We start from the raw sequence: 14,212 nt of genomic DNA on the forward strand, positions 1-14,212 counted from the left end.
TGTGAATCCCTTCATGATCAGGTGGGCGATATAGAAGGTTTTCCTAACTACTTTAGCAACATGAGTGTCAAACGAAGGCTACTGTCAACCTGGGTCCCCAGATCCCTGATGACTTTTTCTGTGCTCAGTGGATTGCTACCTATATGGTAGCTAGGTAACCTTGTTTTTCCCGAAGGGTATGACTATGCATTTTTGGCGTTTAACTTCAGGCCATGGCTCTGGCACCAGTTATCCATTTCTGTGAGGCCCTTCTGGAGGATATCTGTGTCAGATGTGTTTTCGACTATGGCCCAGTTTGCAGTCATCTGCAAACTTTGTCAGCCATAACCCTCCTGTGTTTGCTTGTACTTCAGAAAAGTAGATGCCGAACAAGAGTGGACCCAGGACTGAGCCCTGTGGGACACCACTTGTGACAGGCTTTGAGTCTGACATGGCTCCAGCAACTCTGACCCTGTGGGTTCTGTCACTTAGCCAGTTTGCAACCCATCTTGTGATGTATGGGTTTACATTCAAGCTGATGAGTTTTTCGATGATACCTGAGTGGGGTATTGTGTCAAGGCCTTTGCCAGGTCGAGGTAGGCTGTATGGACTGCCTTTCCCTCATCAATGGCCTTGGTGACTGTCTCGAAAAAGTCAACCAAGTTTAAGAGGCAGGATCTGCCTTTGACAAAGCCAAACTGGGTTGGATCCAAAGTCTGCAAGTTCCCTATGTCTTTATTTATGAGTTCCATTATGATCCTCTCCATGGCTTTGCAGATAAGGCTTGTCAAGCTAATGGGGCGGTAATTTCCAGGGTCTGTGGAGGCACTGCCCTTATGAAGTGGGACCACAGTCGCCGTGTGCCACTCCTTGGGTACGTATCCTGAGGTGAGGGTAAGATTAAACAGGTGTCCTAACTGTGGGTTTAATTCCTCGTTGAGTTAAGTGAAGCACACAGCCGGGGACACCATCCGTCCCATGGATGCTGTGTTTTTTGCCTTAGTGAGGGCAGTTCTCACCTGGGCATTGGAGATGTTTGGGGGGCTACAATCCTCTGGAATAGATATCTCTTCTTTTGGGAGAAGTTTGCACTGAACCTGTCAGCCAGTTTGTTGGCAATGTGTGTAGGTTCAGTAATTTTCACATCATTTTGAACTAATTTGAGCATATCTGGGAGTTTCCTCCTAGGTTTCTAACATAGCTAAAGAAGGCCTTATGATTGTCTTTAGAGTCCTTGGTGATTTTTCTCTCAAAATTTGCCTTGGATGATTTTATGAGCGCTCTTAGTTTTTTACTTATAATGATCAAATGTGTCTTACCTTTCAGGGATTTTGCTCTATCTTGTAGTAGCTTCCTCCTTTTGTTGTAGAGCTTGTTTATGGCTGGGGTCCACCAGACTGGTCTGACGAGGGCTGAGTACAGTGGCGTTATGACTTTCCTGGAGCTAGATGCCATCCTCTTAGTTATAAGTGAACAATACAGAAGGATTTTCTAAATATCTCAGATGCATGCTTGGTTGAAGGCTAGGTTACTATCTACATGAGTTACCACATCCCTGACTAGTGAGTCAGCTCTTAAGTTTTATTAATGATGTAGTTTCCCAGGGTGGCTGACTTCCCAAAAGGTACTATAATGAATTTATTGGCATTGAGTTTTAAGCCATATTTGGCACCAGTTATTTGTTTGTGTTAGGTCTTCCTGTAGCGTGTTTGCATCTTGGGGAATTCTATAACTACTCCCAGTTTGCAATCATCTGTGAAATTGGTCAGCAAGTGGTCTTTGACACTAACTTTTACTTCTGAGAAGTAGATGCGTAGAGGAGTGGGCCCAGTGTGGAGCCCTGAGGAACTTCACTGGAGACTGGTCTTACTGATCCTAACCTCCTGGGTCCTATCCATAAGCTACAGTAGCTAGCTATCCAGTCTATTATTTACAGGTTTCTGCCCAATTCCATACGTTTGTTAACAATGCCCAAGTGGGATATTGTATCAAATGCACTATTTTACCCTCATCCATTGCATTGGTGACTTTTTCAAAGAAGTCTTCAAGATTCAGTAGGCATGACCATCCTTTGATGAAGCCAAACTGGGATGCATCCAGTGTCTAGAGGTCAGCAATGTGTTCGTTGATCATTTCCATGATACTTTTTTCTATGTCTTTGTAAGTAAGACTAGTCAGACTAATGGGTCTGTAGTTTCCAGGATCAGTTGATGGTCCACACTTATAAAGGTTAATGACCATTTCAGTTCTCTATTCTCATGGTACAAAGCCTATTTTGAGGCTGTAGTTTAATTGTAACTCCAATGGCCCTGATAAGTTGTATTTTAGACTATTCAAGTGGCATCTCAGGGTATTATCAAGGGCCCATTGAGGCTGTGTTCTTGCCTTAAGTGAGTGCAGCCAGGACATGCTCTTCATTTGTAGTAGGAGGAGTTATATTTGAGGGTATTTCTTGGGGGGTGGCTAGGAGTGAGTGGGGTTAAATTTGAAAGTGAATGTCAGCCAACATATTTGCTATATTGCCTGACTCAGTGAACGTGGCACCATTAACTAGCAGTTCAGCACACTACTGTGTGCTGTCTTTGAGGTTTCTGACATAGCTGAAGAGAGCCTTGTTTTTCTTTTGCCCATGAGCTATCTAAAACTCAAAATTGGCTTTATTAGACTTAATTAGTTCCCTTAGTTGCCTGATTAGTTCGATGACAGAATTCTTATCTTTATGGCAGTTACACTTCCTGATTATAGCCATGATTTTTTTCTTTTGATGTATATTCTGTTTAATTTGGGATGCTACCAGGGCAGTTTGTTTTTGGAGTAAGTATTGAGCTTACTTCTGGTAGGTACACCACCAGAGTAGAAGACCTTTTCTTATGCTGCACTATTTTCCCTCAAAAGTTTATTGCTGTGATGAATACCTTCACACAACAATAATGTCCTGTTCCGTCTCCAAAATGCACTTCACAGATATTGTAGCAGCAGCAGCAGCATTTGTGGAATATCATGAAGGCATGACTGTACTCCCAAGACTTGAATATATCCATAAGTATCTCAAGTACATCCCTTAACTGACTTTCTACCATGTTCCAGACAAGATCAAATCGGTTTAATGAAAGCACCACTGTCTTGACATGAGATTTTAGAGGGCATGTGTACCGAAAGTGCTCCTGATTAACATGTACCATAATGATATTGAAGGTGTATCACTATTCATTTGTGACATGTGTGCCTAAAGTGCTCCTGATTAACATGTACCATAAAGATATTGAAGGTGTATCACTATTCATTTGTGACATGTGTACCTAAAGTGCTCCTGATTTACATGTACCATAAAGATATTGAAGATGTATCACTATTCATTTGTGACATGTGTGCCTAAAGTGCTCCTGATTAACATGTACCATAAAGATGTTGAAGGTGTACCACTATTCATTTGTGATATGGGTACCTAAAGTGCTCCTGATTAACATGTACCATAAAGACATTGAAGGTGCATCACTATTCATTTGTGACATGTGTACCGAAAGTGCTCCTGATTAACATGTACCATAATGATATTGAAGGTGTATCACTATTCATTTGTGACATGTGTACCTAAAGTGCTCCTGATTTACATGTACCATAAAGATATTGAAGGTGTATCACTATTCATTTGTGACATGTGTACCTAAAGTGCTCCTGATTAACATGTACCATAAAGATGTTGAAAGTGTACCACTATTCATCTGTGACATGTGTACCTAAAGGGCTCCTAATTAACATGTACTATAAAGATGTTGAAGGTGTACCACTATTCATTTTTGACATGTGTACCTAAAGTGCTCCTGATTAACATGTACCATAAAGATGTTGAAGGTGTACCACTATTCATTTGTGACATGTGTACCTAAAGTGCTCCTGATTAACATGTACCATAAAGATGTTGAAGGTGTACCACTATTCATTTGTGATGTGTACCTAAAGTGCTCCTGATTAACATGTACCATAAAGATATTGAAGGTGTACCACTATGTATTTGCGACATGTGTACCTAAAGTGCTCCTGATTAACATGTAACATAAAGATGTTGAAGGTGTACCACTATTCATTTGTGACATGTGTACCTAAAGTGCTCCTAATTAACATGTACCATAAAGATATTGAAGGTGTATCACTATTCATTTGTGACTTCCTCAGTTTCATGGCAGCAAAGCAAATGCTTCCTTAGTCCTCACTGGCAACTATCTTTGTCTTCCTTCCTTCCTTTTTTCCTAAATTTGGTGAGGATCACAGTCAAATGTGTGTGGGAAGTTCTCAGTACTGTATGATTCTGGCAAATAATGAGGTAATGTCTCTTTCTTGGGGCTGGAAAATATATTTGATAATGCTAACTAGCCATGCTATGATTAGTTAATATCTGCTTTAACACCATTTGTGGACCTGAGTCCAAACTTCTATCATAGGCCTAGTTGCAAACTGTGATATAACAAAACATGAGGCCACATCTGGTATTATTTCTGTTTTGGTTTCTTACTACTGTTAAGCTTTTTTAAGCACTGTATTGCCTTAGATACTGAGTTATGAAATTGTGTTATATTTCATGAGAAATCTGCATAAGTCTCAGGTTACCTTGCAATGAAGGCATATGTAATTTTCAAATAGAATCTGTGCCTGTATATAAAGTATTTCAGATGAATAATTTTGTGGCTGAATGAACCTGGAACCATTCCCCTCTCTGTGAACTGATTTTAATATTTTGAATTTCCAGCAATGCCTAACATAATTGTACAATACCTTTTACTCTCAATAATTTGGCCCCCATTTACTACTTCATTGCATACTCACAGCAATAGCAATAGTTCTCCTCTCCCATCTTCATTTCACCTTTCTTTCTTTAAGAAATGGTAGTCAGCAGAGATCCTTCCTCTTCCTTCCACACTCTTACCATGAAATTGAATGTCAACTGATTGTTTTTCTTGGCACATGAATCTTGTAGGGGTCTGGTCCCACTTTATTTGTCCTTGTCATACTCAGGCTCACTCCTCTCCCCTACCCTACTCCACTCTACACACACCCTCACAGCACTGTACATTTATACTGTTTTTAGCACCATCCTCACTATCACTTGGTAATCAATGATAGTCACTTCCTTCCTTCTAACTCCACCTACTCAAACGATTAAATACAAAATTTAATTACCTTACTTCCTAGCCATTAGTTTTCAGATAACTACTATAACTATGCACAGTATTCTAACCTACTTCCTCCTTTCTTTACTAGCACATCTTACAAATTATCGGTATGCATATCATCACTGTGAACTACCCTCCTCTACTTCAGCCAGCTCTCAACATAAAACAACATTCTCCAACTTACCCATCTCTCCATATCTCTACCAATCATCCCTCATAGACTATTTTAAGAGAGAGTACACATGGCTGAATCCCAATTGTTTTAAATCTAACATTAAAACAACAGATATAAATGGCTATGATATTCTTAGTATGTTACTAGCATATTAAAACTTTGAGGTGACATTCCCCCCAGTCTTGGACCTATTCAAGCTATTAGACCCTAGACCTCAAGTACTTCACCCCCCCAAATTATACCACATGCAATGACATAGGCCTACAGCATATCACACCAGTCTTAAGAAGTGTCTGTAACAAGCTCCCAGTGGTGCATGTCTTGCTAGTTCACCACTCTGCAGATGTTTAGTTGTAACTCAAAGCTGGTTGAATCAAAAAATAAAAAAATAAGAAATCTTCTCTCCAGGTTTCCTTATTCTCAACAGAAAAAAAAAAGCAGGAGAGGTAGCCATAACTTACAAAAACTCACTTGACTTAGCCTCTTACTATACCGACATATTATGTTGAATTACTAACAATATCCCTGATACCATTGACTGTCACAAAAGAACAGTTATAGCAACTTTGTATATTCACTCTGGAAACAATACATCTGCTTTAGAGGATATCCTACAATGGATCCTCACCAACATATTTCAGGAAAAATATAATCCTAGGCAATGTTAATGTTGATTGGATTACCTTGACAACCCAAAAAGTATCATTCAGCTATATGGCTTTACTCAACTAATTAATTCCCCTGCAAGATATAACAAACATACTTCAAAGGAGACTGCCTTGAACTGGATACTTGCATCATAACCAGAAAAGTATTCATACTACTGGACATTAACTCTTTAAGTGATACCCTTCCCACCTATATAGTTAGACATGAAACCCATATACTATTTAAACACCAGTATAATGAGGTTAAAACTTAACCAATTTTCATACTAAAACCTTTATCAATACCCTGCAGCACTACAACTGGAATATACTCAAAAATCTTATATTAGAAGATGCAGTCTCTAAATTCAATAAATACCTTCTTAAATAACAGGCTAGCTCCAATCTGAATATAAAAGAATCACAACTAACCCTGATTCCTGACTTTCCAAAAATACAAAAATGTTAAAGAAAGAAAGACACAAATGTTTGAAAAGTTACCTGAAAGTAAAATAAACATAGAAGAACTCAGACAACTAAAAAATCAGGTTAAACACAGCGTAAGACTGGACAAAAAATCCTTTTAAACAAAACTCCAAGACAAACATAGCTCAAACCAAAAACTTTCTGGGCATCATTTAATAACTCAATCAAACCAGTCAAAATTACATAACCTTTCCAACCACCCCAAACCAAAATGAACATATTGCCTCATATTTCAGTTCTCAGTTTATTTAAATGGTAGCCTCCCATATCAGAACCACTACACCCAACAAAGTGTCTCCACCAAACCAAACAACTAACATAGTCAACTCATTCTCCCTTAAGTCAGTCACCATCTCCATTATTAAAAACCTCCTTCAAAAACTGTAGACCCTGACCATCTCCCTCTAGAATACATTAAGACTGCTGCTGATGGAAAAAGCATACCCAGTATCCAGCCTAATAAACCATTAAATAAATGAAAACTATGCCTCACAGCTGTGGACGAAGTCCTTCATCATACCCTTGCATAAGGGTGATTCCTCCACTGATCTCTCCAACTACAGACCCATTGCTATTCTGTCACACCTTTCAAAAAATCCTGGGAAAAATGTATCCACTCCTAGCTTCTTAAATTAATGTTACAACAATATATCCTCTCTCCAACTCAACATGGCTTCAGAGCCTATCAGAGAACCACTGCATCCTTATTGTTTCATCAGTAGAGTTAAACAGAATAGAAATTCTGATAACCTTGTATCTGTCCTCTTGCCAGATTTATCAAAAGCCTTCGATACTGTCAGTCACCAAAATCTTCTACTCAAACTTTCATCATTACACCTCACAGACTCCACCCTCCTTTGGTTCCACAGCTATTTGACAAACAGGCAACAGGCTGTAAAATGGGACAATAACTATTACTACTCCTTCTTATCTTTATCCCTTGGGTGTGCCTCAAAGTTCAATCACAGACCCCTTACTATTCAACATATTTATAAATGACTTTCATACTTCCTTCAGGCATGTTACACTAGCCCAATATGCTAGTTATTCACCCCAAAACAGTTCATCATCCAAAAAGAACTATTCTGTAGAACCTCTAAGGACAATACAAAAACTGAACAGGTAACACAACCCAAACTGCTAGGAGTTATAGACAGCCAACTGAAATTTGACCATCACATGCTGTAAGTAGTAATAAAAGCACACACAAATTAGGCAATTTCTACTGAGCTAAGATTTTCCTGTCAGATACATTATCCCTATGTAATGGAACCAACATTTTTCTGAATATTCTATGCAATATCATTCTACGTCTTCTAATCTGAATATTAGGTTATGATTTTATTTCTGAATGCCCTGTGTTTTTGTATCAGTTGAATGCATGTATTTATATTATAATAATTGTTGTTATTTTAAGTACATCTGAACATCCTATGTAATGCAGTACAATGTTTCTATCAGAATAACTGTGTTGTTCTCATTAATGTATTCAAAGTAACTTGCTGGAGCTTTTCTCCCCAGGCGACCTCTGAAAAGGGTTTTTGTCTAGTCAGGCTTGCCTGGTCAACAAATGCAATAAATAAATAAATAAATAACCCCTTCATAATTTCTTCACTAATTATTAACTTCAATCTGTCCTCATAAAATCCAAAAGTGTTGTAATTACTATAACTCACTTAATATTTACTTCCATGTGAATGCAGACTTAGAGTAATCATTATTTGTCAGTGTCTCCTTCATGTAAAATTTGTAGCCTATCATCTGTCATTCACAAGACATATATCAAGTTTGTTTGGCATTATTTAAGTAATTTAGCATACACCTGCTCCAGGGTTTCACCAAAATGGAAATATGGTATCAGTGGACCTTCTTTGTTAAAACTAAATCAATTAATGATTAACTCTGATGCAATCATTCTTGTATCACACACTTGCTTCTTTTTGCTCTTGTAGTAGACAACATCTTACCCTAGACAAAATCTCAGCCTGGAATTTTCCATAGCCACACAGATATCATGGAAATCACTGAGGTCACATTACAACAATAGATCTATAAAACAGTAGGCCCCATCTCTGCCTATATAACTATTGGCAGTGGTACAGATGTCCTCCACTATCTCGATCTGTCCTACTACCCCATCCTCTTTCATAACATACCTACTAATACTATTTTTGGAACACTTTCTAATAGAAAAAAAAATAACCTTTAAATGGCAGAAAGGGAAAATAATAAGTGAAACAGTTTAAATGCAATGGTCCTTAGAAGGCAAGTTTGTTGGCACAGTGGACTTCAAAGCTACATTCATTCCCTCCACAGTCAGATACACAAGCCAGCATCCTGACCATAAAGTGGTGTTAGGAATCAGGACTAGTAACTTGAAGGTTCATCTACCTTTTTTCAAGAACAAAATACTAACTTGGAACTCTCATAAAGCAAACTGGTTCCTAGTAACAAGTAAGACCACGCTTCTTCAGTCTTCATTTATAAGATCATAGATCAATACTTGGCTAACTGCCCTTGTGAGCCATTTTAAGCATAGTCAATTACGTCATGTAAGAATCAAATCCTGCACCTTGTGTTTATGAGGTAAACATTTTAACTATTAAGCCAACCTCCCAGCTTTACTCCAAGCATTACCACTTTTCACTCTGCTGCAAAGTAAAGATCAATACATACATACCCCTATGGTCTCAGAGAATCAATCAAAGATAAGTTACTAATTGTATAGAGACTCCGGTGAGAAAATAGTATTGGAAAAATATGTTTTTTCATAAAATAATTCAAGTAAACTGGAAATAAGAAAAAATAGCAAATATACTACTTAACAATTAGTAAATAAGTAAATTGCCTAAAATAAATTTACAGCTGTACATGTTTGGGGGATAATGACTAATTCACTGATAACCCAAAGCCTTAAGCTGAACACTATTTTTACTGCAACTTAATCCCCTGGAAGCAAAATACATATCTGTAAATTGTAAAGATAAATGTGTAAATATACATATACGACAAAAACATGAAACATTTAGGATATACTTCATAACTGTATTATGAACTGGGTAAAAACTAAGATCATGTATTTGAAAAAAGTAGTATAATAGCTTTGAGACTGAACTTTTTATTAATTTGATTACTTTAAAATTTGAAAATAGTTAAAACAATGAAGGAATAATTTTACTGGATGCCTTTTTCACAATGTACTGTTTTCAAAATGCATCATTTGATACTGTTACCTTATGTATTCTATATACAATGGATCAATGTCTACATTTTGTATTCTTTAGACAAAGTATTGTGTTTTTTGTATTCCTTATACAATGAATCAAGGTCTGAATTTTGTACTATTTACCCAATATATCACATTTTACATTTTACACAATATACTATGCCTGTTTTTCGCCCGGATTGTGGCTGGAAAAAAAAAACATCCAAATGGTTAACAGATCTAAATAATAAGCTAGAGTCAAAAGGTTTCCTGTCATAATCATGAAAGAGTTTTTTGAACTGTGAATGTAAACCAGCACTAAAAGTTTTCAGCTGAACATAAAATCTGCCTTTCTGTGTATATGTGTGCAGGGGTGGGGGCAAAGCCCTTTGTATTCGCATACAGAAGTCTTCGTATCATCAACTTCAAGGTCACTGCACTTTGATGAAAGTGGAATTGGTACTTACGTATTATCGCAACCACATTTTTGCGGTAATGCTAGTTGCTTCTGTTTAGGTGAAGAAATTGTAATAAACTTTTATAAAGTTTAAGAACATGTTTTCTGTAATGTTTTTAAGTTTTAGGAATGTTTGCCATTCAAACCGCTGAGAAAATAAGTGTTGAAAATAGGTTTCCGTTTATCCCTTTATCGCTAGCAACTCTCGTCAGTTAAGCATGTCCCATACTACTTCATATGCATTCCTTTTCTCGTGCCATCAAATGTTGTCAAAGCAATCCACATCGCTTTGTACGCAGAAAAGCATTACAACACCAACTAAGCAATCCATATCTCTAGAGCCGTAATACATACTAAAATCAATGCAATTAAAACAGACGGTGCACTAAAACAGAAGCATCAGTACATAAAAGCAAAGCAGTACTGTCTACTTATAACAAGGTTTACTAAGTATGAGTTACCAGATTTTTGCGATCGTAAAGTTTTTGCTTCCGATTGGCATCGTAGGTTGCTGCTTCCCAGAGTGAAATGGGTAGAAATGTGTCCGTAAGATTTTTAAAATGGGACACGATGTGTTTTCTTTGACAAGGAAGGGTCTTTTATGCAGGGTTATGAATACAAATTAGAGAAATAGTCAACTGTCTATGCATGATGCACTTCCCTGGCGGCAGCATGTCATTGCATCTTCCCAGTTACTGAGATCACTTCATGATTACACATAGTAAGAGCACTTTTCCCAAAACATCTCATTGCCGGACAATGCTCTCTTCTTCCTGTACTTTGTGGCTGTTAGCAACCGTTTTTTTTTTTTTTTTTTTTTAATTTTGACAAGAAGATGTCTTTACAAATAGTACCCTCCAAAAAAAAAAAAAAGTGACCAAAACCATCATGACAGGGTCTGCCTTTGCCTTCTCTGAGGGCTGCTTCCTTCCACACTGTCAAAATAATCCGTTCGTCAGAACAGCAGGCATTGTAATTCAAGCGTGCGTGTGTGTAAGGCACTCTGAAAACACGAAGCGGGTTTCCTCAAATGTTTGTCTTCCCCTTCACACAGACCCTGTAACTGAAAGCTAGTCCACAACAAATAAAACAGACCCTAAATACCACCTTACAGTGGTTTGCGGCCTCGTTTGTACAGAAGTATTGTAAATTCGCAACCGCGAAAATGTGGTTGCGATAATACGTAAGTACCGTGGAATTTCCTATGTAGCAATTGCTATTGAAGTGAACACATTTTTACACTTATTTTGACTCCACTGTAAAATATCATTTTAAAGGAATAATGTTTCAACTTATAGCTTCTTTTGCAAGAGTGATGTTCTACATTCGCTGTGCTAGAATTCCTATGTCAGTAGCACAACCAGTGTTCCATGGCTGTGCTAGAATTCCTATGTCAGTAACACAGCCAGTGTTCCATGGCTGCGCTAGAATTCTTATATCAGTAACACACACAGCCAGTGTTCCATGGCTGTGCTAGAATTCCTATATCAGTAACACAGCTAGTGTTCCATGGTTGCACTAGAATTCCTATGTCAGTAACACAGCCAGTGTTCCATGGCTGCGCTGGTGTTCCATGACTTGGTGAAGTGTATTCCGTGGTTAAGAGATTTCTTGTTCCAACTAGAAGCTCTTCTTTTTTCACATCACAAAGGTACAGAAATCCTTCCTATAGATGACAACAGCCCTAATGTTAAACATGCGGAGATATGAAATATACTTGTCTGTCCTTGTTTTTCACACTTCAAGTTTATCACTGTCTGCATATGTACAATGTTATGTGGGCAGTTGCACTGCAAACTAAGAGTTTGGACTGTGGAGAAAGTGAAGCTGAAGTAGGAGTGATTTACTTATTAATATTTTCCTTGGTGGTATCATTAGAACAAAAAAAATCTTATTTTTTATTGTACACTTGGGAACACTGGTTAACTTTGGTATGGAAGAAGGAGCTGATGGGACTCAAACTCATGCATACTTCTCAACTGTCCAAATTTTTGCCTCATATTTTTGTGAATTTCTGACAAATCATTGAGTATTGAGTTTACTAACTAATGACAAACATTTGACTTTCAGACTTCATATCCTTCAGAACATGCATAGTAACACAAATCATGTTATTCTAGCAACTTTCTAAGTTTATAAGAGCAGTATTTAAACTCTGTCTCTATTTTTGGAACTTTGTATTTTAGGCTATGTCCGTATTTCTTGCACTAAGAAGTTTAAAGGTATGAACTCAGGTCTTCAGATTTCCAGCCAATGTGTTTAACTGATATATTCTGTTTCTTAAGTTATTTAGGGAGATGGGTAACTCCTGTTTGTCCTGTCTGCTGGTAGAATCAGCTCAGTGCTGCTTGTAAATTTGAGATAGAGTTTATGGAGTTTATCACATGATCACACATTGTGTGGTAATTCAGTAATTCAGGTCTTCAGGCAAAACTGCTTCAGCATACACACACACACACACACACACACACACACACACACACACACACACACACACACACACACACACACACACACACACATTGTGCCAGTTTAGATATGTAAACATTATGGCATCCAGTGTTTTTTTGAAACCAGATATCTTATCAGCTCTATTGTTTACATGTTGTTAGTGAAAATAAATTCTTGCCTTATGATAGCACTACATGTGAATTTTAAAGTGTATATACAGAATAACGTTGCAGTTTGGAGCATGCAGTCGTGGACATACTTTTTAAAACTGGTGACATTTATTACAGAGTTCTCGGAATTTTTAATGTGTCATTTCAGGATTTTAACTTTAGATTGCAGTTTACCCAAAATGTGTGTAAAATGCCATATGTTTTCTCATGTTATTCACACCATGCTTTTATTTGACATTACAAATTTATATTCTGAAATAGAGACATCAGTAACAATAATTGTGATCATTACCAGATACGATGAACACATTTAATTTTAGGCAATTTCAGAAGAATTATACATACAGCCTTTCAAGTGCTTGCTATTTTACAGATACATATAACCTGATGTTTAATGATAAATTCTGCAAAGAAACTGCAACATACAGTGTTAGTTTTACTTCATATAGTTTTGTTTCTTTACTCTGTAAAAACAAACAAGTCATTTAATCACTCCATAGTTTTAATGTAGCTGAACTTAATAAGAACTAGTGAGACAGCTGTAACCTTTACTGCCTTACTAATTCATATAATATATTGTTAGCAGATCACAGATAGAATCTAATTTTTAGAATGGCATTCATTTAGCACAGGTAAGCTACTATTCACAGTATTACAAAACAATTATCTTGAGGCCCCATCACAAAAATCTCAAATATATTTTGATTCATTGATTTTACTACAGCATTATCTCACCTAATGCAGAAACTGAACAAAAACATAAGGCACAGAAAATAATTGAAAGTATTAAGAAATCTGGAATAAATCTAAAAGTTTTAGCTTTTTATTAAAGCAGAACAATACTCTTATGCAGTATAGAATTTCAAGTTTTCTGCAGTGCGGACCAGAGATTTTTTCCCTCACATTTGTCAGACCTTGTTGTGCTTCAGTGATGAAACTCCAAGAAAGGTATCACGTTTCATGGCTGCTTGTGTGCCATTATTTTGACCGAGCATGTGCTGTGTTTGCAATTTCCAGAAAAGCTCTTGGCGTGATGCTGGTAATCCTTTCAGCTTCATTGAACAATGTCAGCCTCATTCTTCTGCCAGACATAAAGCTTCTGCCTGCGTATGGCTTAGATTAAACAATTGAATGAATCTCACAAGAAGAAAGTTATATTGTTCAAGGTTTCTTTGCTATGATGCTAGATGGTTCAGTTATAACTACTGTTTGATAAAAGATTACTGGAAATGCTTAGTATTTGGGAATGGATAAACACAGGGTTTTGAATATATATATATATATATATATATATATATATCAAACATCAGGAAGCAGGCACATCCTTTTAGCATTTGTGAAAAAGACCAAACTTCTGCTTAAAAGCTATAAGTGTAATAAATGAATGAAACATTATTATAAACAAGTAAAAGATTTTTAGCATGGCCTTTGTCTATGAATGTTTATTTGAGATATTTTCATGATATTCAGACTT

Source organism: Protopterus annectens, chromosome 6.part0 (genome assembly GCF_019279795.1).
Source record: "Protopterus annectens isolate FY-2018-M chromosome 6.part0, PAN1.0, whole genome shotgun sequence".
NCBI classification, from domain to species: domain Eukaryota; kingdom Metazoa; phylum Chordata; order Ceratodontiformes; family Protopteridae; genus Protopterus; species Protopterus annectens.